The sequence below is a fragment of the Sminthopsis crassicaudata genome, chromosome 3, assembly GCF_048593235.1.
Source record: "Sminthopsis crassicaudata isolate SCR6 chromosome 3, ASM4859323v1, whole genome shotgun sequence".
Classification (NCBI taxonomy): Eukaryota; Metazoa; Chordata; class Mammalia; order Dasyuromorphia; family Dasyuridae; genus Sminthopsis; species Sminthopsis crassicaudata.
In genome coordinates, this window is record NC_133619.1 from 428942220 (window position 1) to 428968664 (window position 26445).

Below are 26445 nucleotides of genomic sequence, written 5' to 3' on the forward strand. Positions count from 1 at the left end.
AGATACAAAGACTAAAATGAAATGTCTTGAACCTTCAATGAGCTTATATTCTAGTAGGGGAGATATATGCACACATCCATACAAGATACAAGATAGGTAAGAGGTAATCTTAAAAGGGAAAGTGTAGGCAGCTTGAGGGCTGGATCAAAAAAGAGCTAAATGTCATTCACTATATGTAATAATATTCTATTCATCCTAGAGATTCAAGAACGGTTCAACTTCATAAGAATAGTTAACTTTATTAATTATATTAAAAAAAAAACAATCAGGGGCACCTAGGTGGCACAGTGGATAGAGCACCAGCCCTGAACTCCAGAGGACCCGAGTTCCTGAGTTCAAATCTGACCTGAGACACTTAATGCTTGGGCAAATCACTTAACCCTAATTGCCTCAGAAAAAAAATCATATAATCATTTCAGTGGATGTAGAAAAATATTTTGTAAAGTACAATACAATACCTATTTATTCTCTGAAAAAAATACAAAAATATAGGTTTTTCTATCTAAAACTAAAAACATTTATTATATCTAAGAGGGAAACCCTAGAAGGTTTTACAGTAATACAGGAATAAAACAAAAATATCCTTTTTCGTAAGAGTTGTTTGATATATATTTTTAAAAAATATTACCTTAAAAAAAGGACAAAAAAAAGAGGTTAAAGACATAAAGATAAGTAAAAACAAAACTATTTATTTAATCTGATAGCATGATGGCTAATATAGAAAAAAATCTAGAGAATTAGCCAAGAAACTGAAATAATCAATAACTCCATTAAAATTGCAGGCTGTAGGGGGCAGCTAGGTGGCACAGTGGATAGAGCACCAGCCCTGAATTCAGGAGGACCCGAGTTCAAATCTGGTCTCAGACACTTAACACTTTCTAGCTATGTGACCCTGGGCAAGTCACTTAACCCCAGCCTCAGAAAAAGGAAAAAAAAAATTGCAGGCTGTAAAATATACCCACAAAACCCAATAGCAATAATGAAATTCAGAAAATATTAAGAAAAGCAAAGTTCCATTCAAAATAACTACAAAATGAATTAAATAGTAGGGAGTTCAAAATTCTTAATACTTGGATAATTATAATTATAAAATGCTCCTTTGATAATTTTTAAAATCAGGATAATTAGGTAGTGCAGTAGATAGAGCACCAGCCCTAAAGTTAGGAGGACCTGATTTTAAATCTGGTCTCAGACACTTAATGCTTCCTAACTGTGTGACCCTTGGCAAGTCACTTAACCCCAATTATCTCAGCAAATAATAATAATAATTTAAAACCAAATTAATTAACTGAAGAAATAATAAGCACTCATGATTATACTAGGGAAAAAATAAAAATGAAAATAAAACTTAATTTATAGATTTGGTGTTATATAAAACAAATTATCAAAAAACAATTTGCAGAGCTAAATAAAATAACAAAATTCATTTGAAGGAACAAAAGATCAGAGCAAAATATTTTTAAAAATATGATTGAAGTGGTTATATCACTCCTAGACTTTAAACTATATAACAAAATAGTAATCATCAAAGCAACTTAGTATTGGTTTAAAAAAATAGAAAAGTTAATAAATGTAGCAAACGAGTCAAGGAAATATTAGAAGTAATCTATTTGATATTCATTCACCCAATACAAATTGACTAGAACCTCTCTATTTGACAAGTATAGCAGAGTTAAGCTTGCGCCCAGATCAACTAAGATGGAAAATAAAATATGGGAAATATAATGGACTTGCTTCTGGAAGAAGATATTTTGTGCTCCATTTCCAAATGGATTGGAACATTCACTTTCTATTGTCTGCTTGGAATTGCCTAGAATGGGTTGTATAATTACATCTATCTGACATTATCTGAGGGACTGTCTTTTTCTATATTTAGTTATCTGAGTAGGGGTTGAAGGTTCATTCATCTGAAGCATGACCACTATGCACTAAACAGAGTTGGGAAAAGCTACCTTCCTCTTCTCGGAGTTTTGGTCTTATTTCATTTGTCTTTTCAGCCCTGGGTTTAAGTGATAATGTTCTCAAATGCAGAATCTCTAGCCTTAGAGATGTTGCCTAGATATTGTGGTCTTCACAACAAGGAAGTATTAAAAAGCCAAGGTGTTAGGATACAAGCCAGAGAAGTAGAGGTGAGGGGTAGCTTTGGACTTGGAACTTGGTGGAGCTATGCTATATAAAGATGATAAAAGCTGCAAAATTCCCTCAGAAACTCAGGTGATGTAAAGCCCAGAGATGGGCAGCTAGATAGTACAGTGGATAAAATATCAGACTTTGAATCAAAAAGACACTTCTTACTGAATTCAAATCTGTCTAAAAAATTACTAGCTGTATGACCGTGAGCAAGTCACTAAATCCTATTTGTCTCAGTTTTCTCAACTGTAAAATGAACTAGAGAACAAAATGGTAAACCTCTTCAGTACCTTTGCCAAGAAAATAGGGTTACAAATTTATAACCCAAATAAGATTACAAAGAGTCTTATATAACTGAAAAATTACTAAATGACAAATTAATATGTTAAAATGAATGATACATATGTTGAAGGCATAGAAGAACAGTGCACCTATATGAACTGATATAAAGTGAAATAAACAGAATCAGGAAGTATTTTAAATAATGACTACAATATAAAATTCTAGAACAACAACAAAATAATGAAAATTAAATGTTATGAAATTATGTTGACAAAGCATGGCTCCAAAGAAAAGGTATGAGGAGGCAACTTCCACTGCTTCTTTGCATAGGTAAGGAACTATGAATATGGAACATTGAAAATAATTTCCACCTTTTTCATATGTTTGTTGGTTTTATTGAACTTTACATACCTTTGTATTATAAAGCATAGTTCTCTGAAAGAGAGAAGAGGAAAGAATATATTGAAAAATGCAAATGATGTATGAAACAATTTTTTAAAGACAAGCCTTTCTTTTAGAGAGAAGTTTTGTCATTTTCTTTTCCAGCTAATTTTACAGATGAGGAAACTGAGGCAAATAGGGCTAAGTGACTTGCTGAAGGTCAAATAACTAGTAAGTCTGAGGCTAGTAAGTCTGAGGCTAGTATTGAATTCATGAGGTTGAGTCTTCCTAATTTATGCTTTATTTATTGCATTACTTAGTCTTTTGATGTTGTTATAGTTGTTGCTGTTGTGGTGTTTTTCAAACATATATTCTGATGAAACATCTTTATGGGCTACCTATTTAAATGCATGTCTAGTCTCATCTATTCAAATTTTTTCCTATGGATAATATGTCTAAAGATGGAGTGAATATAGAGGCCTTTGAGAGACATTGAAAGTTTATAGGACTTATTGCAATAGGCATAATATCTTCTGAACATTTTGAGAATTTTATCAACAACGGGAATTCCTGCTCAATTAGAACTCTGGTATATCTTCAACAAAAGCAAATACTTTGTGCAAATACATCTCCCTAGTTTTTGGTCTCACTTGATAGTCATGGTCAAGGAATTTTTGAAGTCATGCATTTTACTGCTTTCAAGCAATTCTACCTTACTTTAAAATATGTATTAGAAGACTTTGCAGGGACCAGCCCTTAAGGTTCTACTGAAGCATGTTTCATATATATATATATATATGTATATATATATATATATATATATATATATATATATATATATATGTATATATATATATATATATATATATATACATATATATATATATATACAAATATATATATATATATACAACCAATAATCAATAAGCACAAAAAAATCATGAATGTTCTCCTTTTTGTGAATTGTGTTAAGATAACGATGTAGAAGGTTATAGAATACTGCTTGGGAATACTTATGTTTCCCTTTTCCCATCTTTACCAATTATCAGTCAAAAAAACCCAATTATGTTCCCACTAGTTTTAGCAAGATGACCTGTGTGCATGTAGGCCTTTTAAAAATGATGTCTTTGAATTTTTTGTTTGATTTTGGCATCCTCTTCTCATATATATTTCTTGAGAAGTCCTCAATGCCTTCAGTATAACCACCTTTATACTCATTTTAATTGTTTCTCTTTCAACCTCTATTTTTTGAGACATTTTTTATTTTTCATGTTGTAATTTATAGATTGTGATATTATGTCCCACTGTCATTGATGGGGAAAAAATCATTTCATATAGAAACTCTGATAGATCTTTTCAATGTTTATGTCTGTTATAGCTGGAGGGAATCAGGAAAAATGTTGTGTTTGAGGTGGCATTTTGAAAGAGGAAATAAGAGAGATAAGAAAGGAGTTTATTATTATTATTATATATATATATATATGTATATGTTGGGCAACCAATACAAATGTAGAGATAAGAGATGGAGGGCCACATATGGAAAAAAAAAAGAGTTAATGTGGTTTGAGTTTAGAATACATGAAGGAGAATATTATGTAGTAAGGTCAGAAAAATAGGTCAGGTCGGGGGAACTAAAACACTAGGCCTGGAATCAGAAAGACTTGAGTTCAAATCTGGCCTCAAATATTTATTTATTTATTTTTATTATGGCTTTTTATTTACAAGATACGTGCATGGGCAATTTTTCAGCATTGACAACTGCAAAACCTTTTGTTCCACCTGTTTCCCTCCTTCCCCTTACCCCTTCTCCCAGATGGCAGGCTGACCAATACATGTTAAATATGTTAAAGTATAAGTTAAAAATAATATATGTATATATGTCCATACAGTTATTTTGCTGTACAAAACCAATTGGATATCCTAGACATGAACTAAACCTAATCTCTGAGGAATTTACACACACACACATACACACACACAAATAAACACATACACACACACACACACACACACACACACACACAAATAAGCACACACCCCTAGAAAAACAACATGTGGATGATGCAACAACCCAAAGAATACAAGAAAAAATAATTTTTTTCTCTTTAAGTACCCCCAGGACTAAATCTGGTCATTAGGTAGTGGGGACCAGTGAAATGATTTTGGTAGAGAAGGGGATGGCTCAGTGATAGCCAATTCAAGCCTCGTTGTTATTGTCACATACACACATAAGCATGCACAACATACATGTGTGCACACACACATATATACATATGTGTATATACTTGTCCCTCTATGTGTATATATGCACTTATACATACATATGTATATACACACATACATATACATGTGTGTGTTAATGTTATTATTAATTTGTTTCAATCATATCCAAATCTTTGTAACCCCATTTAGGTATTTTTGGGCAAAGATACTGGAATAGTTAGCCATTTTCTTCTCCAATGGACCAGTAGATCCATTTTGTCAGACCATCAGAGCTTAATGACTTGCTAAGGGTACTTAGCTAGGAAGTATCTGAGACTAGATTTGATTTCAGGTCTTCCTGCCTCAGTACTCTACCCACTGAGTATTCATTTGCCTCTATGTATATGTGTGTATTCAAAGTGTTTATGCCTATACATATGTGTTTATATATACATATATGATATATGCATATATATGCCTTTGAATATATGCATAGAATATATGATTAATAAATACATGGTTCTTAATATATGTATAAATAAATATTTATATGTATTTTAAATATATAAAAAATTAAAATTATATATTCAAGCATTTAAATATATAATTAATTGTGGATAAAATTAAAGTATACATTATATATTAAGAATATACCTTTTTTAATGGAATTTGTAATTTCATCCATGTAAAGAGCTACTGGTGAAGAAACCACTTTTCCAGTTCAGATCAGCATTTTCTTTACAACTTCCAGAGTTAAAGGGTAATCCAAGATGCTGAGAAATTAGATGACTTTTCCAGAGTAAAACTACCAATATACCCCAGGGATGGAACTTGAAACCTGGTCTTCTTAATCCAGAAGCTGTCTCTGTACATGTCATTATATGCAGTACCATTTGTTTTTCAAATTACAAATCATATAAGAGAGGCAACACTGAGCAGGAGATAGAATGCTGGGTTCAGAATGTAGAACTGTATTCAAATACTGTCTTTGAAACATACTAACTCTGTGACTTTGAGCAAACCACTTCACACCTCCCTGACAAAGCCAACTCTTTAAAACTAGAAACAGCAAAGAAATTTTAGATGTACATTGTTTCCTCATGGAGAACCAATAAATTACAGGTCGGACAAAACAACAGCCTTCTGACTATAACTTTAGCAAAAGAGCTTTAGAAAGTTGTCCAATGCTCTGGATAAGTAACCAGAACAATTTGTGAAAATCCAAGGCAATACACATGAAAATCAATGTACTCTTTCTCTGAATCTCACATGTTTTTCTTGGTTTCCTTATCCATGTATACTGACAATGATTTGTCTTAAGAAAATGGTCTGATATGATTGCTTTTCATTTTATATTTTTCCTCTCAGAAGCCCAAAAGATTTTATAACACATGGATTGAAAGAGCACATCTCCTACCATCTCTCTAAAGACATGCTGGTTTAAAAAGATAATAGTATCTATCAAGAAAAAATAAATCTCATTTCCTAGAAATGAACATACATTCTGTCAGCAATGATGAGTTAGCAGTTGTTATTCAGACAGAAGGTAATGGATTAGCCATTTTCAGGTTTTCTAGGTAAAAATGGTCACTGCCCTTCCCAGTGACAGAAATCATCATCCATGAGTCAACATGAAAAACATCCCACAGCAAAATATTTAAGTAGCATCCAGATGGATTGCTTCATTTCTGACTTGTGTCTCTAGCACTTTGAATAATGCCTGGCACATAGAAGGTGCTTAAAAAATCCTGGTTGATTGATTATCATTTCAGGAGTCATATCATTATTTTATACTAAGCATTTTATGCTTTTGGTAGAATCCACACAAAAATCAATCCTGAGACAGATTCAGAGGAAAATCAACACAATTTCAAGCTGGTAAAAGACAGATAACTTGATCAAAATATTTCCCTGGCTATGACAACAGTAAATCCAACCAATGATATGCCCTGGTATTATTATACCTTTCACAGTTTATGATGTAGCACATGTGTTTCTTATATAGTTTTAATGGCCACTTTTAGGGGCAAAATAAATAATCATCTATAGGAATTATTTTTGGGACACACAGAAGACAAAATAGCAAGTGACCAAATTAAAACAGAAACTTCCTTTTTTTTTACTAAGGAATTTTATTTAATTTGAAGACATTTGTTAAGCACCTATAATGAGCAAATCACTCTGCTAGGCCTCTGAAAATGCAAAGACAAAAATGAAAAATTCCCAGCCTAAGGGATTTTATTTGGTACAACAAAAAGTCTCTATTATTATTAGAAGAGAGTACTTATTATTTTTAGGTTTTCAGTTTTTATATAGAAAGCCTACCATGGCAAAGCACTTTTCAAAACTTAAGATCAACTATTTTTTTAAATTGCAGAATAAAAAAATAATTAATATTTGTAGAGCCAATGCAATTAAAAACTAAGCATGAAGAATACTCTCATAATGCAGTAAGAAAATTTCTACAATTAAGATAGACTTGTGATTCTCCCACTGATAAATAATCAAAGGATGTGAACAATTTTCAGGTGAAGAAATCAAAACCATTTTATTCATATGAAAAATGTTCTAATTCACTATTGAGCAGAGAAATGCAAATTAAGATGGCTCTAAGATACCACTACACATTCTCAGATTGGCTAAAATGACAAGAAAAGATAATGATGAATGTTGAAAGGGATGTGGGAAAACTGGAGAACTAATACATGGCTAGTATGATGAGGTTTAGGTATTGGGGTTCCCTTTTATAGAGAACCAAATGAGAAGATCTAGATTTAGGGAACCAAAATGAGATTAGGGTTTCTGGTGGTCAAGGAGTTAAATGATGTCTAGTGGCAGGTTTGGGGTTCAGGGAACCAAATGGAGAGATCTGGCTCTCCTATAGCCCTTGGGATTTGGCACAAGGGTAGGGAGTTTGGGGGAACCCCCTTCTTGCAGCACAGAGATTCTTTGTTAAGGAATTTACAAACCTGAAAAATCTAGATTGATAAAAAAAAGAGGTTTATTATAGATATTGGGAAGTAAGGTTAGAAACCTGACAGAGAGGCACAAAATCTCATTAGGGAAATAGGTGAGGATAAAAAGAGGGTAATACTGGAAAACAATATTATTCCAGTGGGCAGAGGCCTCCTTGGCATAGCACGGCATGCTTAGAACCTCTGCAAAGAGAAGATTTTAGATTGGCTCTTTTACAATAAGAGTTTTGGCTACAAGCTGAGTTTCAGCTTGAGCTATTTGAATAGAATTGAATGAGTTTCTTTAATTGAATAGGGTTGGAGTTCTTTTGCTTGGGACTGAACCAACCTCACCTAAATAACAATGAAACTGTTTGTCTTGTTTCCCTTGGGTGGGTCTCTCACTGAGGCAGAGTTGAAGATTTTCTCCTTCAAGAAGTTTTAGTGTAGATTATATCCTTCACAGGTATAATCTCTAAACTCTAAAACTTCCAGGGTTCCTTTTTCATGTGGAGTTATAAACTGATTCAACTATTCTGAAGAGCAATTTGGAACTATGCTCAAAGGGCTATCAAACTATGTATATCCTTTGATCCAGTAATGTCTCTACTGGGTTTGTGTCCTAAAGAGATCATAAAAAACAGAAAAGGACCTACATAGCAAAAATGTTTGTAAAAGTCCTTTTTGTAGTGACAAGGAACTGGAAACTAAGTGGATGCCCATCAGTTGGGGAATGGCTGAATTAGTTATGGTATATGAATGTTATGGAATATTATTTTCCTATAAGAAACAATCAACAGGTTGATTTCAAAGAGGTCTGGAGAGACTTACATGAATTGATGCTAAGTGAAGTGAATAGACCCAGGAGAACATTATACACAGCAATAAGATTGTGTGATGAGCAATTCTGATGGACTTGGTTCTTTTCAACAATGAAGTGATTCAAAACAATTCTAATACACTTGTATTGAAGAGAGCATTTGCACCAAGAGAGAGGATTGCGAGGACTGTGGATCACAATATAGTATTTTCACCTTTTTGTTGTTATTTGCTTGCTTTTTGTTTTCTTTCATTTTTTTTTACTTTTTGATCTGATTTTTTTTGTGCAGCATAGTAACAGTGAAAATATGAATAGAAGTATTGTACATGTTTAATATATATTCGATTACTTGCTATATAGGGGAGGGGGCCAGAAGAAAGGAGGGAGAAAAATTTGGTATACAGAGTTTTGCAGTGGTGAATGCTGAAAACTATCTTTGCACATATTTTGAAAATAAAAGGCTATTTGTTATTTTAAAAAGAATAGGTTTGTGGTTTAATTTATGGTATAGAATAAATAAAAAGGAGACCAGAAGACTAATTCTAGATATCACAAACAACTATATTTATCCAGAAAACAGATTATAAATTTTAATTGAATGGAATTTAAAAGTCCAAATTATCCTATAATTCAACCATATCTCACAACACCTGGTACTTAATAGAAAGGTGATTGTTGAGGCTTTATAGAAAGAATTTAATTTATGGAAGAGTAACTTAATGTAAGACACTTAACTAACTTCCCCATCTCACTTATTTTTTTAACTTAGAAATTAAGGGATAGCATTAAAGCAATTCCAAGATTTCTTCTATGATAACATTTCTATGATTTTAGGATTTCTTGCCATATGTTTCAAAGTAGTACATGATAAGGAATAATCTGCTGATTAAATCTATGAGCCAGACAGGAGTCATATTTGGTTAATCCTATTTACTTCAACCATTTTCATGTTTCATGTAGAAGACCTCAAAACCTGCCACCATAAGGACATCAAAATGAGTTTTGGCAATTTTTCTTTTCTTTTTTGCTCTTTTATCCAATTTCACAGGACTGGAAGACAAAGATAATTTCAAAGTTTTGCAAATCCAAGTCCTTGAGATATTTCCTCCTGATCATATTTGAGAGAAAAGTTCCAAACAGAGTGATTCATCACTAAAATTTAACCAAGTAGCAAATCAAGAAAATTTCCATTGTATTGTTTAGATTAAGAATATCTTATGTGCTATGTGATATAATTTTTGACTTGCAGGTACTTTGAATCCATGATTTCTTTACTGTGAGGCACTTGCTGTCATATGTATTCCTGATATTTTCATCCTATTTAGTTCATGTCCATCTTTTATTTTCCATAAATCCTCCCAAAAGGATCTATCCAAAAACTGGAGGTCTTCCTCTTGAATTTTTATTATCACAATGCCAGAGTACCACATAAGGCAACTGATCTGTTATCTCTCACTTGGTAGATGACTGGCCAACCTCATTTTCTGGGTATAGAATTTCTTGTGTTCATTTCAGGAGTGCAAGTAGTTATTGGTAATATGTTGCAGCCTACCTATATTTGCCAATTTCCATTGTTCTTCAGGTTATTTGTAACTTTTATCCTTTCAGAACAATTGTATTTATTAGTCTCAGCAATATGGATTCACTGATTTGTTTATTTCAAAAAAGGAGCTTTTACTGTGATAGAACTTCTGTAATTACTGAAAGTTAACAATTTTTCCTTGCATATAAAATTATTCACAACCTCGAACCTTCTTCTCTTTCCACTATTCTTATATACTACTTTCTTTTAGAAATTCTATAGTCTAGTCCAGCAATAGTGGACTATTTGAAAAGTCTATAATGTGATTTAGCAAGTCTTTTCCCATTCAAATGCTTTTGAACTAACTGCCAATCAGATACAAAATGCTCTCACTCCACACCTTTGTTTTAAAGAAATCCTGCCTTACTTCAAGACTTTGTGTTATCATTTGTTATGAGATCTTTCCCAATCTTCTCCAGCTGTTCATGCCTTCTGCATTCTGAAATATCTTAAAAAGAATCTGAGAATCATTATATTGTCTTAAACAAATCTCTCCAAGCTTCCATGTCCTCCTCTATAAGTCTAGGTAACTGAATTTCCTACCTTATCATAAGGCTTGAAGTGCTATATTGATTTTTTATAACCAATGATGATGATAATAGTAATATTAATTTTAATGTCTGGGATAGCTCTGTGGAGGGCCTCAGAATCAGCCAGAATCAGGATCAGTCAAAGTCCTTGGTCTTTAGGAGGAGAAGTGAAGGAGGAAGGCAACCTTCCACGTGCCTCGTCAAAGATGGATCCGGGATTCTGAAGTCTGGAGCCTGAAATCTTCTTTGCTGAGCATGCTGTGTCAGAGAGACTCTGACTTTCTCCCTCAGCCCTCCAATCTTTCCCTACAATTACCTCACCACGGCATATTCACCAGGCACAAATCATGAGGAGAGCCATCACATCACCATATTATCTAAGTATATGTTTATAGAACCATTATCTCACATTGAGTACTTAGCCTTGCCTACTCTGCTGTCTTAGATTCAAGTACACCTTTTCAGAGTTCCAACCCTCTACAAATAATACCATCTATTTAGCTAAAAGTTTTTTTTTTATTAAACTCTAAAAAAAGAGTTATGCTAGAATAATATTGATTATAAAGAAATTCTGTTCTCTAGAATATTTGAGGGGAAGAATTGAAAAGTTCCCCTCAAATCCTGTTTTTTCTTTTAAAGTGTCAGGTATAAAACAATTAGAAAAATTAAGAAGGAAGCAACACAGGTAAAGAAAATATTGCCTCTTCCTAAATTTCATCAGCTTAATAGAGCCAATCAAAACAACTTTAAAGAGTGCAGCCCTATATGCAGAGGACTCATTCAACTGACACAAAATTTTTCAAAGCAAATTTGAAAACTTTATAAACATTTTTTCAAGTTGCTGCTCTAATGTATTTTGGATCACATCTTTTACCTAAATAGCAAAGATTTTAAGTATAGTTGGAATGTAGTACCTTTTATTTCTTGTCAAAATTATGAGTTGCTATCACTTACAATCCATTCTTGTTTTGAATACCTGTTTTGAACAAGAATCATGCAGGATGCGCAGGGATGGATGATTTGAGGATCATAATTATGAGGAGTATCCACATCAATGAGATCATAGACCTACTGGAGGAAGTGAGTACTGATGTTATTTTGCATGAATAGGTTACATTACATATTGCAAAATATTGCATAGAAATGGAAAATGTTGATTCACATTGAAAAGTAAAATTTGCAATACTTCAGACTTTGTTTACATAGGATCCAAATTATTAAAAATGTGTATATGATGATCATCAGACTAAAGGACTTAGAGAAATTTGGCTTCCAGTGAAAAAGCATATCTTGTTCTCATTCCTAAGTGAAATTCTTGAATTCTAAATAAGGATGTGTTCTTCACAGAAAGATTATAATATCTAGGGTTTTATTATTATTAGCAATAACAAGAAAACAAAGAAATATGGTGTTGTGATCTCAAAGACAAGCAAACAGTAATTTTTTCAATAAAATGCTTCAGGAAGCATATTTTTTAAAAGCATAAAACATATTTAGTTCAATTGAAGATGTAGTTTCTTTATGTGTGTGTGTTCTCCCCCCTCTCTCCCTTTCCTTATCCCTCTCCTCTCTCCTTTTCCCTCTCTCTGTCTCTCCTTCTTCCTCCCTCTCTCTTTCCCTCCCTTCTTTTTCCCCTGTTTTTTCTCCTTTCCTCCCTTTCTCTCCCTCCCCCCCCCCTTTCTCTTTCTCTCTCTCTCCTCACTCTTCCAATTATGGGTGCTGAAGCTTTAAACACCTGCTTCCTTTTCTGGCATTGTTATTCTCAATACATAAAGAGATTTCCTGTTGAAAAGGAGTAAGAGGTTAAGTACCCAGAAACATTATACCCAAAGGATGAAATTTTAAAGTGAGAAAGTCAACTATGAAATAATTTCATTTATAGGGAGTTGCTGCAGGGATCATCTTGGATTTTTTCCAATTATCATCTTATTTAAAGAAAAAAGTAGTCAAAACAAAAACAAAACAAAACAAAAAACCCTAGCATTGTGTAAAGGAGAACTGCCTGTGTTATCTTTCTTCCTTTATGGTTATGGTTAACTGTTCTGACTTTTGAGTCTTGAAATGATAAAAATCATGACATTAGTTGCAAAAGATGGTGGGAAAAGGGAAGGGTGAAAGTAAGAGGAAATTCAGAAAATGCTAGAGAAAGATGATGGGAGAATGTAAGGTTCTTGACATCAGGGAACAATTTTGGTTTATTAGCATCCATTTTAAAAGCATTTTCTATTTGCAAGGCATTGGGGAAACAAAAACAGGGAAAAACAGTCCATGGAGTTAGTACCTTCTGTTTTACTTGACAGTTGGAAGGAGTATGTGCAAACAGATTAGTATTTACATAATAATATGAGGAAATATCTTGGTCTTCCTAATATTTAACATAGTACCTTGTACATAAGAGACATTTCATAAATCTTTCATGAATTATCCTAAATTGAAATAAGCTTTATTTGCAAATATAGGGTCTCTCTCCCTTAGTGGTAATGGCATAAATGTATTTTTTCAATATACCCAGAGATCCTCACTCTCAACAAAAGTGTAGTTTCTCACATAGATTACTTCTATCTATATCTCCTTATTTTATAAAATTCTTGATTTTCCATAAATCTTCTATAGAGAATCTACCCAATATACTAGACACTTTCCTCTGAGTCTTAAACATTTGGTCCCATTATAACTTGTAGACCAAAAGGGACAAACACACAGCTCAAGAACCAGACTTAAATGTAACTGGGAAATATTTATAAAAACAAACAACAGTACAAAAAAAATGATAATGTTAATATATGAGTTTTTTAATTAATAATACCCCCTCAGAGATACTTATGATTCTATAATATAACAATATAATATAACACTATAAAAAGATAGCATTTTAATGTGATATCACTGATAGATCTATTTTGAATCACTCTTTGCACAAAAGGAGGACTTTTTCTTAAACTCCTTATCTAGATCTAGAAGGGACCTCACACCTTCATTTTACTTGAGGAAACTAAGCTCTAAGGAGAAGGTGACTTAGGCAAAGTAATAAGCACTAGACTTGGAATTTAAACTAGTGAATTTGGAGTCAGTGAGCTTTCCACTGAAGTGGGCTACTCCCTTATCGACAGAGCAAGGGTATTGTACTTACTGGAATTTATGGAGATTTTTCAAAGAAAATATTATATGAACAAATTCCTACCATGTCAATCCTTTCAAATTTACTCAAATATAATTTATACCCAAAATACAAAGGAAGAAGTCTCACTACAAAACTGCTTGCTTCTTCAAACTACACAAATGGGAAAATAGGATAGATTCCTTATGGCAAATCTCATTTATTTTATTTTAAGTATATGTTAAAATATAATGCAATTATAATAATATATGTTAAATATACATGATGTCTAAGGAAGCATGCCATGTTTTTATAGCATTTCTTCTACTATATTTTGGAGTTTTGTTTTCTTTTAGGGTATATTTTTTGAAGAAACATACAATATTGGATATATCCCTCAAATTGGTGACATTATATTATCTTTTTTATTGTCTATTATTTAAATTATGTCTAACGCTATGACCCTATTTGAGGTTTTCTCCTCAAAGATAGTTGAATGATTTGGCATTTCCTTTTACAGCTCGTTTTATAGATGAAAAAACTGAGGTAAACAGGGCTAAATGATTTGTCTAGCTAATGAATGTCTGAAACCAGATTTGACTTCAAAAAGATGAATTTTCCTGACTCCAAGCCCAAAGCTCTATTCACTATACCACCTAGCTGCCCCTAGTGAAAAGTATGTAGTGTGCAATAAAAAAAAATCCTGAACTTGGAATCAAAAGATTGAGATTTCAATTTCTGTCCCCTAAGCTTGTTAGCTGCATGATTTTGATAAGTCACAACTTCTATTTTAATTTTCTTATTTGCAGAGTGTTACTAAGGAGTAATACTACTCATATAAATCATTCCACAGTATTTTGGACTTTCTAAATGGTCAAATGCTTTGTAAAAGTGACATGCTACTGCTCCTGCTGCTTTTGTAGGATGATAAGGCATTTATCATTGGCGTCAAGGTTGAAGGAACCTTCTAGGCCTATTAATCAAACCTCCTAATTTTATGGGTGAGAGGAACTTGAGATCTAGAAATGTTAAGGGACTTGCCTAAGATCACATAACTAGCAAATAAATAACAGAGTGGGAAACTGAACCAAGGTCTCCAGCCTTCAAATCTGTCAACCATTGCTGCTTAATTTTCTATTAAATGTAAATCAGCTTTTAAGTAATCTAACTTTTTTCACTAAAAAAAACCTACTGATTGTAAATTCTATAAGGATAGGCAATACTTTTTGCCTTTCTTTGTATCTACTTAGTAAATTATTTTCAAAGATTAATTTTCTTACTGAAATATTTCTTTCATCTAGGTTCTATCTGTTGGAAATAGCTAAAGTGATTCTCCATGATGTAATATGTAGCTATCCTCTGAAAATTCTGTATGAAAATTCTGTACCTTTTTTACTATACACAGAAGAATAAAGAAAACAGGGCATGGGAAACTGATTCTTTTAGTTGGAAATAGAGGGTGTGTCCATATCTAAGGGAAGGAAAATTCACTAACACTGACACCAAGAGGAATTTTTATCATGAATCAAATTATATACAAATCAATATTCCATTTCCAGATTGTAAGATACAATACTGAGGTTTTTCACTTATGTTGCTGAAATGGATTTTATTTTTCTCTAAGAGCAAATGTGTGATTTCACAGATAAATTATCACATTTTTAAGATTTCCACACTATGTATCATAATCACATAGACAGAAGGTAATGATGTTGAATATTCACCTGAATATTGAAGTGAATAACTTAACAATTTCTCTCAGTCTCTCTTTGTCTCTCTCTCTCTCTCTCTCTCTCTCTCTCTCTCTCTCTCTCTCTCTCTCTCTCTCTCTCTCTCTCTCTCTCTCTCTCTCCCTCTCTTCTTCTTCATTCTCCTCCTCCTTTTCCTCTCCTTCTTTCTCCTCCATCTATTCCTCCTTTTCCTCTTTCTTCTTCTCCTTCTCCTTTTCCTCCTTCTTCTCTTCCTCCTCCTCCTCCTCTTTTTCCTCCTCTCTCTTCCCACTCTCTCTCACTCTTTATTTTTTTCTCTCTTCCCCTTCCAATCATGGGTGTTGAAGCTTTGAATACCTGCTTTCTTTTCTGGTATTGTTGGCATTGTTATTCTTGATACATAGATTTCCTTAGAGAAATGCAAATGAAAACAATTCTAACTAACTTCGCACCTATATTATTAACTAGTATGACAAAAAAGGAAAATGGATGTTGGAGGGGATGTGGAAAAATGGCACACTAATACATTGTGGAGTTTGTAAACTGATCCAACCATTCTGTAGAGCAATTTGAAACTATGCGAAAGGGTTATAAAATTGTATATACCCTTCTTCTAACAGCACTATTTCTAGGTCTTTGTCCCCAAAATATCTTTAAGGGAAAAGAACCTATCTGTGCAAAAATATTTATAGTAGGTCTTTTTGTGGTGTCTAATAACTGGAAATCAAAGGGATACCCATTCATTGGAAAGTATCTTAACAGACTGTTTTTTATGATTATGATAAAATATTATTTCATTATAGGAAATAACAAACAGGATGATTTCATAAAAGCCTAGAAAGACCTATATAAACTGATGCAAATGAAATGAAGAAAACCAGGAGAATGTTGTTAAACAGTAATAGCAATATTGTTTGATGAAGAATTGAAAATGACTTAGCTGTTCTCAGCAATATAGTGATCCAAGACAATCTCAAAGAACTAATAATGAAGTATGCTATTCACCTCCCAGAGAAAGAATTGATATTGACTGAAAATAGACTGAAGCATGCTATTTTTCACTATTTCACTTTTTATTAAATTATTTTTATACAAAATTACTTATATGGAAACATTTTACATAATTGCACATGTATAACCTATATCTAATTCCATACCATCTCAGGGATAGGGAAAGAGAGATGAGGAAGGGAGGGAATATGGAATGGAAAACTTATATATATATATATATGTATATATATATATATATATACACACACACACACATATATATATATATATATATATATATATATATATATATATATATATATATAATAGCCATTTATTTTTCCAAATACATACAAAGGTAGTTTTCAACATTAACCTTTGAAAAACCATGCTTTTAATTTTTTTCTTCTTCCCTTTTCCCTTCCCTCTACTCCCAGACAGCAAGCAATCCAATAGAGGTTAAACATGTGGAACTCTTCTAAACGTATTTCCATATTCCCCTTGCTGTGCAAGAAAAATCAGATCAAAAAAGGGGAAATTAGAAAGAAAAAACCCAATCAATCAAACAAAACAAAACAAATCAAAACAAAACAGGTAAAAATACTATGCTTTTATCTACATTAAATATCCATAATTCTCTCTCTGGAGGTGGATGGCACAAGTCTTTTGGAATTGCATTAAATCACCTTATTGTTGAAAAATGCCAAGTCCATCACAGTTGATCAACATAATCTTATTGCTACTGTGTACCATATTCTCTTGGTGCTACTCATTTTACTTAGTATCAGTTCATGTAAGTCTTTCCAGGTTTTTCTGAAACCAGCCTGCTAGTTACAGAAAAATATTATTCTATTACATTCATATACCAAATGGAAAACTTTAAATAAAATTTTTTTTTTAAATAGGAACACAGATATGCATATACACGGTGTCTTAGAGAGCATACCCATATCATTTTTGGCATTGCTTTCATCATATTTTGGAGAGGATTTTTTGCTTTCTTTTAGGAAGTTATGGGTTTTTTTTTTAAAGAATCATACAATATTGGATGTGTCCCTCAAACTGGTATTATATTACCTTCTCAATTTCTTTTTTTTTTAATTGTTCAATTGCTTCAGTCATATCTGACTCTTCACGAAGCTATTTGAAGTTTTCTCCCCAAAGATAATTGAGTGATTTGGCATTTCCTTTTCCAGCTCATTTTACATATGAAAAAAATGAGACAAACAGGGTTAAGTGACTTCTCCAGCTAATAATTGTCTGAGACCAGATTTGAATTCAGGAAGATGAATCTTCCTGACTCCAGGTGCATAACTATATCCACTATACCATCTAGCTGTTCCTAGTGAAAAGTATGTAGTATGCAATAAAAAAAAAAAAAAAATGGGGCAACTAAGTGGTACAGTGCATAGAGCATCAGTCCTAAAATCAGAAGGATCTGAGTTCAAATTTTCTCTCAGATACTTAACACTTCTAGCTGTGTGACCCTAGGCAAGTCACTTAACACCAATTGCCTCAGCAATAAATAAATAATAGATAGATAGATAGATAAATGAATGAATGAACGAATAGATAGATAGATAGATAGATAGATAGATAGATAGATAGATAGATAGATAGACAGACAGACAGACAGACAGACAGACAGATAGATAGATAGATAGATAGATAGATAGATAGATAGATAGATAGATAGATAAAGTCCTGAACTTTGGTATCAAAAGATTGAGATTTTATCCTCTTCTCCCTAAGCTTGTTAGCTCCATGACATTTGTAAGTCACAACTTTCTATTTTAATTTTCTCATTTGCAGAGTGGTGGTAAGGGGTAAAACTACTCATAAAAACTATTTCACGCCATTTTGGGCATTCTAAATGGTCAAATGCTTTGGAAAAGTGACATGCTGCTGCTGCTGCTGCTGTTGCTTTTGTAGGATGATAAAGCATTCATCATAGACCTCAAGACTGAAGGAAACTGCGAGGCCTGCTAATCAAACCTCCTAATTTTATGGGTGAGAGGAACTTGAAATCAAGAAATGTTAAGGGACTTGCCTAACAGAGTGGGAGACTGAACTAAGGTCCTCAGTCTTCAAATTTGTCACCTTTTGCTGTTTTAATTTTATTTTAAATGTAAATCAGTTTTTAAAGGATATCTACTGATTTTAAACTCCATTGGGACAGGAACTACTTTTTGCCTTTCTTTGTATCTTTAGCACTTAGCACAATGCCTGGAACATAGAATCTATTTCATGAATGTTTGAATTGAATTTAATTATTTTTGAAAATTAATTTTCTTACTGACATATTTCTTTAACCTAGGTTCTATCTACTGGAAATAGCTGAAATGATTCCCCATATTGTAATATAGAGCTATCCTCTGAAAATTCTGTATGAGAAATAGCCTTCCCCAAGTTCTGCACCTTTTTCACTATGCAGAGAAAAATAAAGAAAACAGGGGCTGACAGGAAACTGGTTCCTTTAGTTGGAAATAGAAGGTATGTCCACATCGGGGGAAGGAAAATTCACAAACACTGATACCAAGGGGACTTTTTACCATGAGTCTAATTATCTGCATCTCAGTATTCCTTTCTAGAAGTAAATGACTTCACATGTCCAGTTCACCTGAACATTGAAGTAAATGAATCAACAACATCACCTGAACATTGAAGTAAATGAATCAACAACAATCTCTCCCTCTCTCTGTCTCTCCTCTCTCTACACACATATACTTGATTATTTGCATATTTGTGTATTTTCATTTACTTCTGTTACATGCTTAATAGGCAGCTAACACATTAAAGGAGAGAGTTGAAAACCAGAGCAGCTACACATAAAAAAACATGTTACCATGAGCCATATCCTTTTTCTTTTCTAAGAGAACCCCATTTTATTTTTTTAATTAATTTCCATGTGCTGCTAGAGACCACTCTAGCATTTCTTTTTTTAAAGCAAAGAAAATAAATACTGAAAACACCTATGGTTATTCTCTCCTTCCCCTTTCCCTTTTCCCTATCCTTCCTTGAAAACCAGACATCTGGAATGTGAATAGTTCAGAAGAGTCTGCCCTATTATTCTCTACTGCATTTTCAGGAGTGAAAAATTACTTGGGGGGAGGGGAGAGTGAAGGGAGGGTGGCTTCCAGATGTAAGTATGGAGCAGGTGCATAAGATTGCCATATCGCCTCAATTCTGTGCACAGCTGCTGTCCCTTTCCCTTTAGTACTAGAGAGCTGGGGGGCAATTTTACTATTGCCCCTTTTGCATTCTCTTTTGCTTTCCCCAGAAAACTTGTTCTCAAAAGATAGCTCTTAAGCACTCATTTTGGGTTCTCTCATTTCCTCAGCTGATTCTAGCCAAACCTTTTGTGGTTCAGCTTCGTGCAGACCAGGAAACATTTATTAAAAACTCTTACAATCTATTTTCATTCACACCCCATTACCATCCTCACCCCTCAACCCTAGAGGATTCTCAGGGAGATTCTGTGAAGTCCTGACAATGTTGAATGTTTCTATTAAGCAAGTGTACATACATATGTGTTTTTATATGCCTTATATTCACTGCCATTGCAGATTAATACTGTGAGACTCCTGCAGACTAAGAGACATTTTAAAAATTTCTATAATTCTGATTATGACAGAGAATACTGCTGAACAAAGGGAAGCACCAATGCAAAAAAAAAAGTGTTTTGGTTTCTTTCTTTTATTTTGTTTTTTCTTTCTTTCTTATTTTCTTCCTTCCTTCCTTCTTTCCTTTCTTCCTTCCTTTCTTTTCTTCTTTCTTCCTTTTTTCCTTACTCTCATGTCCTCTATCTCTCAATCTCTCATTTCTCTTCCCTTCTCCTCTTTCTTTCTTTCCTTCTATACTTCTGTTAACTGTTAATTGTAATTATGGCACCATGTTAGCTGACTTTGATTCATAATAGGTTAGGCCTGGAAGAGATCTAGAAATTATTTAACATTCTTCTATTATTCACCTACTTTTGAATTAGAAACTATAGTGGGAAAAGGTAAATGACCTGACTAAAGACATACAGTTAGAAGCAGAGGCGAGACTAAAATAAAAATCTCCTTCTTCCCAATCTAATGTTTTTGTTTCCCACTATACCACTCTATTAATTCAATTCAACAAGTCTTATTGAGTGTTTAGTATCAGGAAGAACTTTGCTAAGCCACTGGACACAAACATAAAAAGCAATTATAGCCCTTGAATTTATACTCTGCTGTGTGTGTGGTGGTGGTGATGGTGATGGTTGTGGTGGTGGGACAATGGGGAGATGGCATGTATTCAGATAAGGTAAATAAATAATTTTCACAAAGTAAATAAAAAATAATTTGAGGATATGAGAAGTTGCTGACAACTTTTGAGAAAGCAAGGATGAAGTTCCGATATAAGAAGTCCATTTGATCTGCATATTGAAAGTTGCTAGGTATAGATATAGGTAAGGAGGGAAAACATCCTAGACATGTGAAAGTTTATTCACAGACAGGTAGGTGGGAGATGGAAAATGGGATTCTATACATGTTATTGAGTCATTTCAGATTCTTCTTGACCCCATTTGGAGTTGTCTTGGCAAAGATACTGGAGTGTTTGTCATTTCCTTCTCTAGCTCATTTCACAGATGAGCAAACTGAGGCAAACAGATGAAGCAATTTGTCCAGAGTCACATGACTAGTAAGTGTCTGAGGCTGGATTTGAAATCAGGTCTTCTTCATTCCAAGCCTGGTAATCTATCCATTGTGCCATCTAGTCGTCTTGTTTTCACACACAGGCCATAGCAAGAATGCCATTTTGGGTGAGCATAGTATGCATGAGAGGAAGTGATCACTTTAGAAAGATAGACTAGTGAGAAGATTGTGACATTAGACAGCCAATAGAAAGGTTTGTATCTTGAGTAGAACATGATTTGATCATCCTTATCTTTTTGGAATATTCATTTAACAACTGCATGGAAGATGGATTGTATAGAGAAGGCAAGAAGCAAGGAGATCAGTGAGGAGGGTGTTGCAGCACTTCATGTGTGAGTTTTAGGTCTTAATCTTAAAACCTAAAATTAAACTTCTATGTGAGTGGAAAAAATTCTAGGGATTTAAGAAAAGCCTAATATATTAGTAAAAACAAGACAGTTATTATTATTTCCATTTTGCTGATTAGGAAATTAAGATCTACAGAGATTATGACTTGTAAATGCCATAGTGGATTGAGTGTCTGGAGTATATAATGGAATCAGTAAAATATCCTGGAAAGAACAATAGATTTGGAATCCCAATACTTCTATGTAAATGTATTTGAGTATAATTTAAGTACTATTTAAGAAAGTTTCTTAACTTAAGGGGAACCTCACTTTATTTATTTTTAAATGTGGGAGTTGAACTAGATGACCTTTAAAATCTCTTCCATCTCTAACTCTATAGTCCTAATCTCCAAGGTTAAAATCCAAAAACTAATCCCTTTTAGCTTCACAAAAATTAAGGTCAGGTTACTAAGATTAGGAATATCAATGTCTTTGGAGACATGCTGTCAGAGAAAGCAAAAAACAATTAGACTCAGAGACTGAAAGGAATCTTAACTATCACCATCTATCCCAACCACCTAATTTTGTAGCTGAGGAAATAGATGCCCTGTGTGGTATTGGGTTTAATAAGACTTGGATTTAAATCCTACTTCTTTTATTTGTTATTATTCACCATTTTTCAGTCATGTCCAATTCTTTGTGACTCCATTTGGACTTTTCTTGACAAAGATACTGGAGTAGTTTCTAAGTTATCTTACAAATGAAGAAACTGAGGCAAATAGAACAAAGTAACTTACTTAGGGTTACATAATTAGTGTTGAGGCCAGATTTGAACTCAGGAAAATGAGCCTTGTTGACTCCAATCACTCTATCTGCTATGTCACCTACAAATAATAATCTCTGTAGACCTTAATTTCCTAATCTACAAAATAGAAATAATAATAACTGTCTTGCTTTTAGTAATTTAGAACACAAAAAGTAAGACAATTATTAAGTATATAATACATGTAGTATGTATATATTTAGTATATTATATATACTATATATATATAGTATATATAATATACTCTTTTAAAAAAAGCTCAAAGTAGAAGACTAATATAATAGAAGCCTCACAAAAAGGCTATGGGCAACTAGTTGGCATAGTAACATAGTGCTGGACCTGGAATCAGGAACTCATACTGGGTAAATAATTTATATTATCTTTGCCTCAGTTTCTTCCTTTAAAAATGGGAATAACACTAACTACTTCCCAGAGTTGTGGTAAGGATCAAATGAGATAATAATTGTAAAGTTCTTAGCACAGTACTTAGCACAAGACTTTTTAAATTTTTTCCACTCGTGATCCCTTCTCAAAAGAGAAATTTTTACATTATCTCAAGTACATAAATATATAAAATAGATATACAAATCAGACATTTATTGATATAAATTATAATTTTACTACCTCCACATTCAGTTATAAGACCTTATATGAAGTTATAAACCACAGTTTAAGAAGCTGGGATCTAACACATACTAAATGCTATATAAATGTTAGCTATTACAGCCAGGTGAGATACATATATAAAATATTAGTATCACTATTTTACATATGTAGGAACTCAGGACTCAGAAAGTTTAAGGGTCACATAGCTAATAATAGTGTTGTTCAGTCATTTTTTTAGTTCTCAAACCCAACAGGGATTTTTTTGGCAAAAGTTGCTGGAGAAACTTGCCATTCCTTTCTCATCTTGACAGATGAGAAAACTGAGGCAAATAGGATTAAGTGGTTTCTCCAGGGGCCACACAACTAGTAAATGTCTAAGATTAATAAGTGAGACTTTGACTCACAAAGATGAATATTCTAAACTCCAGACCTAGCACTCTGTCTACTGTGCCACTTGGTCATACAAGCAATTAATTAAGTAATATGGAAATACATTTTGCATGTATAATTGTACAATTTTCATGATTATATAATTGCAATATATAATTTGCATTAGTTCATATATATAATTGTAATTGTTTATCTTATGGGTAAAGGAAGGTCTAGAGGAAGGGAGAGAATTTGGAATTCAAAGTGTTTTTGTTTTTTTTTTAACAAATAAGTAAGTAATTCTTAAAATGGTAACAAGATAAGCATAAGTTTTCTGACTCTAAAAGGAGTGGGTTTTTTTTCCAATATAGTGCACTGCTTTGCACATAATGGGCATTCAAAAAGTATTTTAATTAATAAACAAATAGTTGATAGGAAACCAAGTCTGTGCCTAGTATATTTATGGTAATTGAACCCTTAGATTTTCTGGCCTGGTATTACAGAAAAGTAATAGGAAGAAGCTGCATTAGTATTTCCCAAATGTGACTGAGGTCAGTGCTAGTTAGTGGAATGAATATTGCAGTCAAATACAAAGCAGTGCAACTACAGGTCAGGAAACTTGAATCCCTAGTCCCAGATCTGCCATTAACTAGTCACCTGATCTTAAATTCTCTACGACTCACTTTCCACACATGTAATATGTAAACAAAAAAGTATTCCAATCCCTTACAGGATCAATGTAGGAACCATATGAGTAAAAATTAAAGGGTATTTAATGAAAATGTAATCATTCAGTTCATTGACATGAAACCTATTGGCAAGAAGGAAAAAATATCAATGGCAGAGCCTGAACTAGGATTTAGATTCTTCAGGATTTTGTTTACTACACTAACCCATTTTTCTATAAATATGTCCCAGGGCCACTACCACAAATTGAAACTGGGTTCATCCCATCCAGGTCTCTAAATAGCAAAAATTTTTACATTTAAAAATAACACTAGCATGTTCTCCACCATACAGTTAATGTTTACCAGAAAAGATTAGAGTTTCAATCCAACTTCATGATTTTTAATGAAAAAAATGTCTACAAAGAAAAATTTGGAATGAAGAATTCTGACACAATATGCATGTGGTTTCATTTCATTTGCAGCACTTCCTACTTCCCTTTAAGCTTATTCTCACGGGACCCAAGCACTTCTGTTTGCAGCATGAGCACTTGAAATACAAAGTGAACTTTCATAAGGGGCATTTCTTACTTTACCCAAAGTGGATTGCACATCTCAAATTTCACAAAGACATGTGGCCAACAGATTCCAAGAGAGAAAATGGAGTAGGAAGTAGATGCAGTAATCTTGGAGAGAAGAAATAAAATTATAAGGTTTTCTGAAAATTAGTAACTTTTAGCATTTCAATTGGTAGAAGTAGCTTTCTCTGAGATTTTCTGACACTAATCAAATTGCAGATTGAGTTAAAAATATATTGATATATTTTTATTTTGAGTCACACAAATAGATGTTACAAAAGCCCATGCAGGATCCTAACTGACTCTATTAGGATTTGAATTAATAGTCCTAATAACTTAGGGGTCTCAAGTGGCAAATTGGAAAAAGCAGAATAGGAAATATGGTAATTCCATCTACACTAGCTGTTTGTAATAGGAGTGCTACCTACCAGCACTTCCCCACAATGTGGGTTAGATCTATTCCTTCTTCTTTCCTCCTACAATGAGGAAAAATTACAATTTATAATAAATATTTTATAAACCTAGGATCTTTTCTTCTTTCTTTGCTCTCTTTTGGTTATAGACCAAACAGTAATATAGCTGGGTCAAAGGATAGACACTGTTTAATATTTTTTATGTATAATTCTAAATTGCTTTTCAGAATTTTTGTACCCATTCACAGGTCCATCTTAGTGCATCAATGTGCCTCTATTCCCATATCCCTTCTAACATATAATTTTCTTTTTTTTTTGTTATCTTGCCACTTTGATGGAGATGGCATAGACCTCAGAGCTGAGTTTCTTTAATCTGTACTTCTCTAATTCAAAGAAATATGGAACTTTTTTTTTCAACATGGCTATCGATCATCTGGGTTTCTTTCTTGAGAAGGGTCATTTCATGTTCTGACCATTAATCATATGAGGAAGAGTTTTTATAAATTTGATTCAGTTCCTTATATACCTTGGAAATTATCAGGGAAATTTGCTACAAAGAATTTGCAAAGAAAGAATCTTAGCTTTGTTGGATTGTTTCTGCAAAATCTTTAAGATTTTATGTAATCTATATTGTATCTAGGTTATACTGTAACACATTTAATGTATATGGAATTGCCTGTCATCTAGGGGAGGGAGTAGAGAGAGGGAGGGACAAATTTGGAAAAATGAATACAAGAGATGTTGTAAAAAAAATTACTCATGCATATGTACTGTCAAAAATTATAATTATAAAATTAATTTTTAAAAAAAGATTTTATGTAATCAAAATTTTCAATTTTATCTTCTGTGGTCTTCTCTGTCCTTTGTGTAGTCACCAACTTTTTTTTATAGATTTGATGAGTAAATTTCCCCATGTTTTTGCAATTTGTTTATAATGTAAACTTTTATATCTAGATCATGTATATTTATTAAAATATTTCTCTGAAAAGTTACTTAATCTGAAAATACTTTCTTCTAGATGACATTTTAAGAAGTCTTGGCAATTAAGGGGCTCTGTGTAACTGTTTTGAATCACTAAAGAATATTCTGAAAACACCACAGCTGAAACCACATGAGGGCTTTAGGGTTTGTTTGGTTTTTGTATATATTTTAAGGTGCCTAGAGATGAAGCTCTCTTAAAGGTTAGCATTTTACTTTTTTTTTCTAAAAGAAGAATAAAAGTTTCAGTTACTTAGTAAATAGTCTATAAATATACATCCTGCCTCAAGAGAGTAAAATATTGTAACCAAGAGACTTGAGAAATATT